General features: G+C 44.6%; 1 protein-coding gene across 6 annotated transcripts in view; it reads left to right on the top strand.

The window, feature by feature from the left end:
* CKAP5 (cytoskeleton associated protein 5) overlaps window positions 1-12,514 on the top strand; it is an 81,833-nt gene that overhangs the window by 15,380 nt on the left and 53,939 nt on the right. The gene's annotated exons all lie outside the window — the stretch shown is intronic.

Here is a 12,514-nt window from a genome sequence, read left to right as displayed (position 1 = left end):
AGAGGTTCTTTTAATTAAATTCTGTTCCCTTTTTTCTCCAAACGTACCTTTGCTCATTCCGGCCAAAAAAGTTCTATTTTAAACTCATCGGTCCACAGAACTTATTTCCAAAATGCCTCAGGCTTGTCTATATGTTCATTTGCAAAGTTCAAACGCTGATTTTTGTGGTGAGGACGTTGAAGAGGTTTTCTTCTGATGACTCTTCCATGAAGACCATATTTGTACAAGTATCTCTTTATAGTGGAATAGTGTACCACAACTCCAGTGTCTGCCAGATCTTTCTGGAGGGATCGTGCAGTCAAACGTGGGTTTTGAATTGCTTTTCTCACAATCCTGCGAGCTGTTCTGTCTGATATTTTTCTTGGTCTTCCAGATCTTGCTTTAACTTGCACTGTTCCTGATGACTGCCATTTCTTAATTACATTCTGAACAGCGGATATTGACATCTGAAAATGCTTTGCTATCTTATAGCCTTCTCCAGCTTTGTGAGCGTCAGCTATTTTCAGTTTTCTAGACAACTGCTTAGAAGAACCCATGGTGCTGATTGTTGGGGCAAGGTCAGATGAGTCTGGCCATTTAAAACCTTTGAGATTGACATCACCTGGTCTTCCCAGACGATGATTGAGAACAATCCATGACACTGGCAGGTCTCAGCTTTGCAAAGGGGGCAGTGCATGCTATAAATTCTGCAGGGTGCCCAAACTTTTGCAGATGCCATTTTTTTGTTTTCTGTAATTTTGAAAGTGTAAATGATGGAAATAAAATCTAACTTTTTTTGACATGTATTATAAGAATGTCTAATCTGTAATTTGATGCCATTTGGAGATTTTTCCATCTTTCCTTGGCTTCGTTATGCACATTAATACACATTTTTACCTGGGGTGCCCAAACTTTCGAACCCCACTGTAATCACTTTGACCACTGGAAAGGTTTTACCCTCTTCTTTACCAGGGAATTTTTTTACTGTTCAGCTACCTTGACTGGCAATTGCTCGGTCGTGCAATACTGTACACAAACAAACAATTTTTTAATCTTTTTTTTTTTTTTTTTTTTTTCTTTACCCCACACAAATAGAGGTTTTTTGGTGGTATTTATTTTTTGCTATATAAATGAAAAAGTACCCAAAAATTCTGAAAAAAGAAAAAAAAGTTCTTGGTTCTACAATTTTGCAAACAAATCTTTATAAACGTAGGTCAAAATGTATGCTGCCACATTTCTGTGGTAAAAATAACCAGAGTATATTTAGTCTGAACTGTGAATGTTAGTCTACAAACTATTGTATGTTTATTTGAAATTCAAACACTTCTTGTAGCGGTGTTACTTGAATTTTTAGTAGCAGATGTTGGCTTTTAAATGGATCAAATGTGGGACACCCTTGCATTTGAAAGCCGACATCTGATTCTACTAGAAATCCAGGTGCCACCGCAGAGCCCACCCATCTCTATTTGCACGTACCAACAGCCCTAAAGAAGCAGAATAAAATTCTCCCCAAAACGCGGTGGCTTGATTTTTTTTTTTTTTTTTTTTTTTACACTCTAAAGTGTGGCATTACTCCAGAAACTGGGCGCTCCTCTTCTGCTGAAGCAACCTTAATCATACCAGTTAGGTAGCAGCCCATACCACCAAAAGGAAATTTCAACATCACCACTTATCTGTGGAACCATATATATTTGATCAAGAACCGTTTTTAACCAGCCCAGCACAGTCTTTAAACATACAGGTTTGTTTGAGCTAATGTCATGAAAAAAACTTCACGTTTGCTTCCTTTTTTTTTTTTTTTTTTTTTTTTTTTTTTTATGAATCTAAAAAACATAAATCTTACTATCCATAGGCAATGCTTTAAATTGCGTTACTGGTACTAGAATTACTGCCCATGATCAGTTTGCGGTGATGCCTCACTTGTGTGAAACGATTGATGTTGCGTGGGTGCGAGACCACCATGCACGTTTGCCTTTGCACGTGGGGGGGGGGGGGGGGTATAAACCTCTTGTGATGGGTACTCTTTATAGAGAGATCTTGGGTCTAGAAGACCTCAAATCTCTCCTGCCCATAAAAGCTTTCAAAACGCCAAGATCAGTGTTTTTGAACGCTTTAATTTTTTAAAAATGGCGCTTTTGATGCAAGCTAATCATTTGAGTTGCCAAGAGCCGATCAAAGCTGATCTGGGCTTTGTTAGGCTCTACTACCAGCTGGCGAAAGCACTGGCTGGTCGCTCGGGTCTCCTGGTGGGACAGGAGAACCTGAGAAAGCCACAGGGGGACATCCCCCTTCTGCTGCTTGTAAAAGCAATTCAGTGGCTAGTTGGCCTGTAGGATTGCTTTTACAAGGGAGTAGATTGCTTGCTTTGCAAAGCTCTAGCTGCTGGCGGCATCCCCATACAACCACTTGGAGTGGGTATGTTGCTGGTCCGTCGTATGCTCCCCTGTAGGTGGTAAATGGTTTGTCTGAACCTTCTAACTTGTTTTTTCTCAACTTTTTTTTTTTTTTACCTCTGGACCCTTAAATCAGTGTTTAAAGTGGTGTTCCAGTCCTTAAGTTTAAAGTCAGCAGCTACAAAAAGTGTAGCTGCTGACTTTTAATAAACAGACACTCGCCTGTTCCACAGTGCAGTGATGCTGCTGTTCAAAGCTTCGCTCCTCTCCCTCTCCGCGGCACCAGCATTGCAACTGTGGGCACCCAGCTGTGACCGCTTGCGGCTTCACAGCCAGGTGCGCTTGCGCGAGTCGTATTGTGCTGCCTTAGTGGCCGGGCAATCTTCTGGAACCTGTGACCAATCCCAGAAGATTGGAGAGGAGTTGTATAGGCGGCGAGTGCGGAAGTGGGAGCTGGGTACCTGTCAAAACTAGGTACCAGCCCCCCTCCCAAAAAAATTGCATGCCAAATGTGGCATGTAAGGGGGCGAGGAGCGCTTAAAGCTAAGTTCCACTTTTGGTTGGCACTTTGCTTTAAGGTCTCAGGAACTCCTGGTAAAATCAATTATTTTTATGTAGTCCTTGGGGAAAACACCCCCTACATTGATGGTCAGTGTTAAAGGCCATCCTTACAGGGATGTTCTCATAATGCCACCTTTACAGACAGCGGTGGCGTTGGCCCTGAAACTATGCAGGCGTCATCAGGTGGGAGCTCAGTTGGCAGACCTCAAGGAACCTCTAGCAAGTTCTGAAGGAACCCTTGGGTTCAATAGATCCCTGGTTGTGATTGGATGCTACAACTGCAGGACAGCTTCTGTTCAAATGCAAGACATACTGGCCAGATCACTACATGATGATATTGGAAAGAGAGCGCGGGGGAGAAAAAAAAACGAATGCAGCCATCGCATCTAAGGATTGATGAGCTGCAATATGTTTGCTTTTGGGCCACATACTGTTTTAGGTATCGGTGGGTCAGTTTTCTTTTACACAGACTGTCACTTTGCCGTATAGGTAAAGCAAGTGTCTAACACACCAGTTTTGTAGCCATTGGGTATGGGGCAGAGAAAATGAAAATCATTTATTGGCTGTTTCTGTCTGTCTGCAGACTGTCTAGGGATTGTGCTTTGTGTTGAATGTCTCCCAGGGCTGCAGGGTATCTCCCATCTCTGCATTATCCCTGCTGACATATAACTCATGACTGATGCTAATAGATGGTTTGCTTAATCTACCTACCATCCACCCTTCAGAAGTGCATGTCAGCATGTTTTTCAGAGTGCTGCTTAAATGCTCCTACAACAGAAGTATGCAATCATAAACCAGTTCTGCTGTGTGTAAGTGATAGCAGGTTTACAGACAGTCACACCCTTGGTAGCCAATGTTGGCTTAGAGTAGCTGTAACCCTTTTTTTTTTTTTTTTTTTTTTTTTTTTTTTATGCATAATTGTGAATTTTGCACCTGATATTATGTTGCGTTTGGATCTGCCGCTTCTGATAATTGCAGCTGGCTGTTAGATGTATCTGTGCACCTGGGCGACTTTCTGAGAACTGTTTTTTCAATTATTTAGCACTGCTGGCTTCCAGGTTCTTGGTACTGGTGAGTGTCTTTCTCAAGGCAGCCAATTGAATGTTTGTTTTCAGAGCAAACTTTTGTGAACTATTATGGACATACGCTGTATTGTCAAAAGTATTGGGGCGCCTGTCTGCACATGGGCTTTAATGGTGTCTTAGTCCGTAGGGTTCAATATTGAGTTGGTCCACCCTTTGCCGCTATAACAGCTTCAGATGTCAGGCACTGATGTCTGCATTTGATTTCATTTTTGCAATGAAATCAATGGGAGGTGTTTTTTTTTGTATCGAAGTCAGCGGGAGGCAGTTGCGGAGAGCCAAAATTGCACTTGTACTGAAATTGCACATAAACCTGAATGATATTGCAATTTCTGTACATATAGGGATGAACCCAGGCGCCAGGACACCATTTCTATTTGCCATGGCGACCTGGCTCCTGGGATTTGTCGAGCCCTGATATCGGGGTCTTTTTGGTCCCTCCTATGTGATGGATAAAGTTTTAGTGTTAGTGAAATAAAATAATAAGTTACACCCAAATATGAAGGAAAAATCTCAAACCTCCAGCATCATCTTGGGTCATGAAGGAAACCTACACTATATTACCAAAAGTATTGGGACACCTGCGTTTACACGCACATGAACTTTGATGACATCGCAGTCGTAGTCTGTAGGGTTTAATATTGAGTTGGCCCACCCTTTGCAGCTATAACGGCTTCAACTCTTCTGGGCTGTCCACAAGGTTTAGGAGTGTGGTCAAACATTTCAATAGACATTCTTCCAGAAGCGCACTTGTGAGGTCAGGCACTGATGTTGGACGAGAAGGCCTGTCTCGCAGTCTCCACTCTAATTCATCCCAAAAGCATTCTATTGGGTTGAGGTCAGGACTCTGTGCATACCAGTCAAGTGCCTCCACCCCACATGTGCTCATCAATATCTTTATGGACCTTGCTTTATGCGCTGGTCCAAATCATTTGGAGGAGGGATTATTGTGTTGGGTTGTTTTCTTTATCATACATCACGGGACACAGAGCCACAGTAATAACTGTATCGGTTATATGGCACCTTCAGGTGATGGGCACTGGCACACCCTAAACAGGAAGTTCAATTCCCGGTATAACCCCTCCCCTTACCGCGTGTACCTCAGTTTTTTTATTTTTTTTTGCCAGCTTCTTAGGTGTTGGTCACAAGTAAAGATGTGTTGTTGCGCTCTGCTCGAATATTCCTTGCTGAGGCAAGCCATGCAACCGGGTCCATTCAAAGTGTCTTTTACAGGCCAAATTGAATGGTACCCGGGCCTCGTGTCCGAAGAAACAAGGTTTTACCTGTAACGCTTCTCTTTTTAGAGAGCTGGACCCCGGGATCTAGTAGGTTTTTTTTGTGGGGTTTTTTTTTTTTTTTTTTTTTTTTTTTTTTTTTTTTTCTGCCATATTCCTGGCAGGGTGCTTTACAGGCCCAGGGCTGTGGATCCCCCTATTTAAAAAGGGGGCCCCAGTCCCTGAAGGTTTAACAGAGCCCACCGTGAGTGGTGAAGATTGGGTCTGTTATCACAGAACCCTGCAGCTGGATAAAGTAAGGGGGATTGCTAAGGAATTTTTCTAATTCTTGTGGGTTTTCTCCTTTTATGTAAATGTTATGCCTATAGTCCCCACTGGGCGCTGTCGAGAGCACGTACCTGTTCCATGCTTGTCAGTCTGTGTAACAAGCTGCACGCTTCCTCCGGCCCAAGCTGCAGGTAAAGACATGGGAAGGGGGGTTATTCTCCTAGGAATATCCCCCCACCTGGATAGCTTTACTCCAGGCAGAGGAAGCATGGCGTCAGTCGGCGGTGTGCCGCGCCGCTCCTGCCGCCATTACAGCGGTTCCAATCGGCAGCTCTCCTCCACCCCATGTGATCCGGTCAGGATCAGAGCCCACTCACGCGGGAAAACAATCTATCCTGAAATGGGGGGGCGCGGTGGGTGGTTGGGGGAGGGGGGGGGGCTTAGCGGGCTTGGCGTGCTTCAGCGTCCACAACGCGGGCTTTATAGCTAACCTTTTTTTCAGGTGCATACAGCTGAAGGAAGGACACAGAGCGGACAGGTGGCCTGTGAGTGTGGTAGTACCTCTGCGTTTTGTTCTCAGCACTATGACCAGAGGGGGTGGTACAAAAACCAAGGGCACAAAGGTGTCGTCTCTCCCCCCCCATCAGGCCCTAAGGACCCTTCCTGTGCAACACCATTCCCAACGGAAAGAACTATGGAGGCTGGTCAGGGTGAGCCATCGGGGTCATCAGGGGCTGCATTTGCTTCTAACAATTCAGCCCCTGTCTATATAACTTAGCAGGTTTTCTCCTCGGCTATGAGTGGATTGGAGGAAAGATTAGTGGCATAAATCACATCATCACAAAGTGGAAGAAAACGCATTAGGTCCCCTTCTACCACCCAGGATCCTCAAACAGAAGAACAGTGGGAGGGGGAAGATGAATCTCCCTCAGGGGACCGTGAAGAGGCTGATGATTCCTCTTCCGAGTGTTTAAGTGGGGAAGGACCTTCTTCAGCTTCACATGCTGAGAAGTTGCTGGTGCATTCGCTTACTGAAATGGTCCGCTCCACATTTAAGCTACCCTTAACAGAGGAGGTTGAAGAGCCCACTTCCTGTTTGGGTTCACTAAAGCCTCCTCAAGCCTTGCGTGCCTTTCCTGTCCATTCATTACTAGAAAAGCTTACGTATTCTGAGTGGGATCACTTTTTTTAGGAGGGAAAAAGTGCTTAACACTTTATCCTATGGAGGAAAAATTTACTAAGATGTGGAGTATACCAAGCAATTGACGCTGCTATATCCTCTGAATAAAAGTTTGACTTGTCCGGTTGACAATGCGCAAATGCTTAGGGATCCAACTGATAAAAAAATTGGCATTCCTGTTAAACATTTTTCTCCTTGGCAGGTTCAGTGGCTCAACCTGCAGTGGTGGCAATTGGGGTATGTCAGTACTTGAGAGACCATTTGAAACACGTGCTCAAGGTATTCCCTGAACAGCAGGCCCAGGAATTAGCTGAGCTGCCAGCGGCTTTGTGGTTTGCAATTGACGCAATCAGAGTTTATTCTTCAAAACTCTCGCCTTACGCTTGGGTTGGTACATATGCGTAGAATCTTATGGTTGAAAAGTTGGTCAGCCGAAGCAGCCATGCTAAAAGCTCCTGGCTGGTTTTCCTTTCCACTGTGAAAAGCTGTTTGGGGAGGATTTGGACAAAAACATCCAAAAAATATATCAAGTGGAAAAAGTACCCTTTTGCCAGTTAAGAAAAAGAGTAAACGTCCCTAACTCAAACGGGCTCTTTCTCCAGTGCCAGGGGCATTGGCCTCCACCTTCATGTTCAAGAGGTAAACCTCAGGGTCAACCCCCAGGGATAAAAAGTCCTGGGGGGGAAACCTGCAAGACAGAACGCTAAAGCCTCTTTATGAAGGGGTGCCTCTGCTCGCTTGAGTGGGGGGGAAGACTTTTGCAGTTCTCAGAGGTCTGTCAGGAAGAATTTTGGGACAGATGGGTTGTCTCCACAATAGCTCTAGGTTACAAACTAGAGTTCTGAGAATTCCAGTCTTCTCGTTTCCTCAGGTCAAATGTCCCCAAAGATCCAGAGAAAAAGGTCTCTTTCTAGCATTAGACCAACTTTTGTCGAAAAAGTGATCATGGTGGTCCCTGTGGAAGAGCAGGGGTTGGGGTTTTATTCAAACCTTTTCATGGTACCAAAACCAAATGGGGATGTCAGACCCATTCTAGATCTCAAAGATCTAAACCGGTTCCTGAAAATTCACTCTTTTTGCATGGAATCAATCCGATCAGGAGGAGAACTTCTGGCATCATTCGACATCAAGGATGCATACCTGCATGTCCCTATTATCCCCGCTCACCAGAAGTATCTGCGTTTCAAAGTAGAAAAACTTCATTTTCAGTTTGTAGCCTTGCCTTTCGGTTTAGCTACTGCACCTCGGGTGTTTACAAAACTTCTGGCCCTTCCTCTTGTCAGATTAAGGACTCAAGGTATAACAATAGCATACCTGGGCGACCTGCTCTTAATAGACCGGTCGGTAGTCCGCTTGGACCAAAGCATGGTCACCACAGTCAACTACCTGGAATACCTAGGTTCGGTCCTCAGCATAGAGAAGTCTTCTTTAAAGCCAGTAAGAAGATTAGAGTACTTGGGTCTGGTCATAGATACAGCCCAGAAGAAGGTGTTTTTACCCCAGGCAAAGATCAGCGCCATAATGGAGCTGGTTCAGGTTGGGGCAAAGAAGGGTCCTTCCATTCGCTTTTTGTATATGGTTGTTGGGGAAGATGGTGGCTTCATTCGAAGCGGTTCCCTATGCTCAGTTTCATTCGAGACTGCCGCAAAACAGTATCCTATGGGCCTTGAACAAGAAGATTCAAGCACTAGATTTTCCGATGTGTTTGTTGCCAAAAGTGTGCCAGAGCCTTAGTTGGTGGAGGATAGCCGAGAATCTGCAGAAGAGGCAATCGTTACTGGTTACCTGGAAGGGCGGTAACAGATGCCAGCCTTTCAGGTTGGGGAGCAATCCTTGAAGCGTCTGTCCAGGGGAAATGGTCCAGAACCAAAAGGACCTTGCCCATCAACATTCTAGAGATTCGGGCGGTGCGTCTAGCCCCAAGGGCCTGGACATTCAGGTTGCAGAATTCTCCTGTCGGGATTCAATCCAACAATGCTACAGCTGTGGATTATATCAATCACCAAGGGGGCACCAGAAGTCAGGCAGCCCAGGGAGAAGTAAACCATATCCTAACCTGGGCAGAAAAACATGTGCCGTGCATATCTGCAATCTTCATTTCAGGGGTAGAGAACTGGCAGGCAGACTACTTAAGTCGCCAGCAGTTGTTCCCGGGGGAATGGTCCCTTCACCCTGATATCTTCCTGGATATATTTCAAAGATGGGGGATCCCGGATGTAGATCTGTTTGTGTCCAGGTTCATCAACAAAGTTGACAACTTTGTCAAGAACAAGGGATCCACTCGCATGCGGTACAGATGCGTTGGTGACCCCGTAGGATCGGTTCTCACTGATTTATACATTCCCTCCTATTCTGCTGCTACCTCGACTTCTTCGCAGGATCAAGCGGGAAAGGAAGTCTGTAGTTCTTGTGGCCCATAAGATCTTGGTATGCAGAAATAGTAAATATGGTGGTAGGGGCCCCATGGCCCCTATCACCACGTCCAGACCTGCTATCGCAGGGACCAGTGTTCCAGCCTACTTTACAAATGCTAAATTTAACGGTTTGGCTATTGAAACCCACATTCTGAAGAATCATGGGCTTTCAGGCTCAGTGATATCTACCTTGATTAATGCAAGAAAGCCAGCTTCCAGATTCCTTTATTAGAGTCTGGAAGGCATATGTTTCCTGGTGTGAATCCAGGGGTTGGCATCCCAGGAAGTATGTCATAGGTAGAATTCTTGCCTTTCTGCAAATGGGGCTAGAGCTGAATCTGGCCTTGAGTACTATCAAGGGCCAAGTCTCAGCCTTATCAGTATTATTTCAACTTCTGCTTGCTTCGCATTCTTTGGCCCGAAGCTTTATAAAGGGGGTAACCCGGCTTAATCCACCTGTTAGAGCACCCCGAACCCTTGGGACTTGAATTTAGTTCTGTCGGCATTACAGAAACAGCCTTTTGAGCCGATACAACATATTCCTTTGGTCCTTTTGACAAGGAAGCTAGTTTTTCTGGTAGCCATTTCTTCTGCAAGAAGGGAATCTGAGTTGGCGGCTCTTTCTTGTAAAGAGCCATATTTAATCGTTAATAAGGATAGAGTAGTATTGCATCCTCATCCTAGCTTTTTGCCAAAGGTGGTTTCAGGTTTTCACCTAAACCAGGATATTTTACCTTCATTTCTTTCAGAACCCTGTTCTTCGGAAGAAAAGTCACTACGTTCTTTAAATGTAGTGAGGGCAGTCAAAATCTATTTGAAGGTGACGCCTCAGATTCGGAAAACAGATGTTTTGTTCATGTTGCCTGAAGGTCCTAGGAAAGAACAGGCAGCATCGAAATCCACTATTGCCAGATGGATTCGGCAAGTAGTTAGTCAAGCTTATGGCTTGAAGAGGAAGGTTCCACCTTTTCAAATCAAAGTGCACTCCACCAGGGCTGTTAGTGCTTTGTGGGCAGTGCATCACCAAGCCTCCATGGCTCAAATCTGTAAGGCCGCAACCTGGTCTTCAGTCCATACATTCTCCAGATTCTATCAGGTGGATGTAAGAAGGCATGAGATTATCGCCTTCGGGCGCAGTGTCTTACAGCCAGCAGTATAGGTCCTCATGTCTTAATTGCACCCAACTTTTGTTTGTCCCTTCCCTCAGGTGGCATTGCTCTGGGACATCCCATACAGTTATTACTGTGGCTCTGTGTCCCGTGATGTACGATAAAGAAAATAGGATTTTTATAACAGCTTACCTGTAAAATCCTTTTCTTGGAGTACATCACAGGACACAGAGGTCCCTCCCCTCTGGTTACACGTGCATTGCTTTGCTACAAAACTGAGGATCTCCTGGTAAGGGGAGGGGTTATATGGGGAATTTAACTTCCTGTTTAGGGTGTGCCCAGTGTCTATCACCTGAAGGTGCCATATAACCCATAGTTATTACTGTGACTGTGTCCTGTGATGTACTCCAGGAAAAAGGATTTTACAGGTAAGCTGTTTATAAAAATCCTATTTTTCAGGGGTTGGCCTTGGCCCCTTTAGTTCCAGTAAAGGGAGCTCTTAAGGCATCAGCAGACCAAGACATTTTGGACAATTTCATGCTCCCAACTTTGTGGGAAACGTTTTGGGGATGGTCCCTTCCTGTTCCAACATGACTGCGCACCAGTGCACAAAGCAAGGTCATAAAGACATGGATGAGCCAGTTTGGGGTGGAGGAACTTGACTGGCTTGCAGAGTCCTGACCACAACCCGATAGAACGCCTTTTGGGATGAATTGCAGTGGAGACTGCGAACTAGGCCTTCTAGTGTAACATCAGTGCCTGGCCTCACAAACATGCTTCTAGAAGAATGGTCAAACATTCCCATAGACACACTCCTAAACCTTGTGGACAGCCTTCCCAGAAGATGTGAAGCTGTTATTGCAATTTTATAACTCTATATTAAACCATACGGACAAAGACTGGGATGCCATTAAAGTTCATGTACATGTAAAGGCAGGCGCCCCAATACTTTTAACAATATAGTGTATTCATGTTTCTTTTTATATTCAGGTTCAATATAGGTTTATGCTGTTATGTCTAGCGCTTTGTGATTAGAAGTACTTTATGCTATTGGAGCTTCCTGTGCTTAGGCGTTTCTTGCATCTAATGTGTGCTTCCTGACTGGAATAGGGTTGCCACCATTCTTCAAGCCAAACCTCAATATTTTGGCAGCACACAGCATTTATTTTGTACTATACACTATAGGCTTGTGAAAGAGACCCTGGACTGCTGGGAGAGTAGTAATGTAGCATGCCATGGCGAACAGTGGGCATAGCCAGGTTGTGTTAATAGTGGGTGGGGCTTATGGTGCATAGTTAGTGATTGGTGTGTGTTTTTTGTTTTTTTGTTTTTTTTATATTAATATTATATTTTTTGTAAGGCTTTTTGGACATGTTGCAGCAATAAAGTCCCCACCACACACTGAGGCTCCTATGTATAGAGTGCTTGAAGTGGAGGTACATGCAGAGACCTTAATGCCTAATTAAGTTATCAGTTTAAATTGGCTACCTACGTTAGAGGGGCATCAAAACAAAAGGGGGGGGGGGAAGAGTCTTATCTTATGGATTTTCTCCTCTACAAAAGCAGCCACAGCCTACATAGAAAAGACTGTCTTCTGCCAACATGCTGCAGAGACTGACTGTTGCTCTTGTGTGAAAGCAGTGGTCTCTCTGCACAGTTCTGTAACATTCCCTCTTGAGTCAGATGAAGCTCTCCAAACGGAGCATGAGCTGTGCTGATTGTAGAGACATAAGTTTGACTAAACAGGGGGCACGTCTGACTTGTGTAGAGACCTCTGCTTCAACACAGTGAGTGTCCTTCTCTACAGCCTGCTGGCAAGGAACAGGCATTTTTACTCAAGCCATGGCTATTTTCGAAAGTAGATAGACTTTGCAAATTCCTTTCTTCCTGGAATATGTTTTGATTTTAAACCTAAAGAACTCCAGGATTGAGATTAAACATTTACCTTGGCCAATTTGGCTCAAACATGTGTATTTCAGACATCACCTGTGTGTGACTGATAGTGGAGCTGTAATTCACTGTTGTATCCCAAGCTACATACTGTCCCTTTTTCTGGTGGGTGCATAAGATTCCTCTGCATACTAAAGTCACTTGCTTCTCCACCGTTCAAGAAAAGCCTTTTATTTGGGGAGGGGGGGCTTTTTGTAATGTCCCCCCCCCCCCCCCCCACCACCACCACCTCTAATCTATCAGATTACTGCTGCTCGTCAAATCGTGAATTGTTTGAAGCGCGTGCTCAGTATTTTTTTGTTCAGAACTTCACTTCCGTTGCACAATCTGGGTAGCTTTAATCT

Source organism: Aquarana catesbeiana, linkage group LG11, assembly GCF_042186555.1.
Source record: "Aquarana catesbeiana isolate 2022-GZ linkage group LG11, ASM4218655v1, whole genome shotgun sequence".
Lineage (NCBI taxonomy): Eukaryota > Metazoa > Chordata > Amphibia > Anura > Ranidae > Aquarana > Aquarana catesbeiana.
Note: the sequence above shows the minus strand (reverse complement) of the source record. Positions and strands in the feature narration are given on the sequence as shown.